Consider the following 1695-nt stretch of genomic DNA (forward strand, 5'->3'; position numbering starts at 1 on the left):
CGGTGGTGATGGTGCTGAGGGGAGCAGGTCCCTGGAAGGCCCAGGGTGGGGGGGGGTGGAAGGCAGGTAACATGCACACACAAATTCCAGAAGTTTTTTTTTTAAACTTGTTTCCCTTCACTGGAAGTCTTCTGAGCCAGACTCAGCCTATGCACCGAATCGCTGTGCAGTGATCCCCTGCTCCCTGTGCTCTCCCTCTTTTACGTGCCCCACGATGAGGATTTGGGTCCGCTCTGCTCCATCGGATCACCAGACCCAAGTGTTTAACAACCAGGAATCTGTCTGTAAGGCTGGCTTAAAAATCATGGCACGCACTTACACATCATTTTGGATGGTTGTTTTTAAGTCTGTCCACTGCTCGTTACTGTTGCAGGGTGTCACTGCCAAACTTTGCCGCAGGTCTGCAAGGGCTGGGCCTCCCAGCGCAGCACCAGGAGAGCTGCTGGGTTCGTCCCGTGCTCCGTGGACACATTTCAGAGAGTTTTACTCTTTCTCTGGCCAGGGAGTTTTTCCCAGGCCGGTCTTGCTCAGGTGCCCTGGTGTCTGCGGAGGACGGCCAGCCCGCGTGCCGGTGGGGTGGGCTCAGCCTCCCACGCCCGGTTCTGACACCTCGCAGCTTCGCGGCCTCGCCAGGGCGACGGAGCGGGACCATGGCGGCACCACCTCAGCCTCGTCTGGGCAAAGACCCAGCTTCTTACTGGGTTGTGATGGAAAAGATCCTGACTGGCACCATGTACAGCCCACAGCCACTGGCTCTCGCTAAACTCAGTACAAACCCTGTCAGGGTGTAATTACTTGCACATCATTATTGCTGATTAGTCTTGAGCTAAAACGACTCTTCAGATTAAAAAAAAAAACAACCCTCAAACACATCCGTGCTCCCCAGCCCCATATTCCTGGGGTTCTGGCTGCTGATTGCGATTCAGGATCTCACCCCTCCCAGCCTTGCCCTTCCGCTGCGCTGGGGCTGGAGCTGCTGGGAGGCTGGAGCCGGGCGCCCCAGCCGCTGAGAGCTGGCAAGCGCTCAGAGATGCTCTGGGTATTTTCAGCTGAGAATTTAGCTCTGCTCTAATGAAGCCGTAACAGCCTGCGCAAGAGGTTTTATTCAACTCAAGGTGTTACTGACTGATCCCTCCTTGCAGCAGCTTTGGAGATGCCCTGTGTTTCCTGGGCTGGTTTTTTTTTTTTTTTTTTCCTTTCTTTTTCTCTCTCTCTCAACTGTCAAAATGAACAAGGTTCAATCTGGAGGCACAAGAGCTCCCCAGCCCAGCCTGGTAACACCAAGGAGCAGAGATGGGGGTTGGTGGAGCTGGGGGGACCTTCCCGAGCGGGCTGGGTTGTGGGCGCAGAGCCTGGTTTGGGCAATGGTCTCACTGCGGTGCCCAGTGATGCTCGGGTGATCTGCAGCGAGGCCCAAAGTTTTCCAACCTCCCCCAGAGCAGTTTCGGTGCCCGGGGGTGTCGTGAGGCAGGGTCAGGCACTACCACTGGGGTACAGGAGCGTCGAGCACTTTGTGTGGCGTGGAGGGAGGGTGCCTGGGGCCCTTGCACCGGGGTGGGGAGGGCGCGGGAGCAGGCGCTGCTGCCTGGGTGCTGGGGAGCTGCTGGAAGCGCTGCTGCCCCGGGACCTTCGCCTTGCGGCGGCGCGGGAGGAGCGCGAGAGCAGGGCAGGCTGCGTTGGCACCACTGCGATGGA

This window comes from Egretta garzetta, unplaced genomic scaffold, assembly GCF_000687185.1.
Source record: "Egretta garzetta isolate BGI_Z169 unplaced genomic scaffold, ASM68718v1 scaffold211, whole genome shotgun sequence".
NCBI classification, from domain to species: domain Eukaryota; kingdom Metazoa; phylum Chordata; class Aves; order Pelecaniformes; family Ardeidae; genus Egretta; species Egretta garzetta.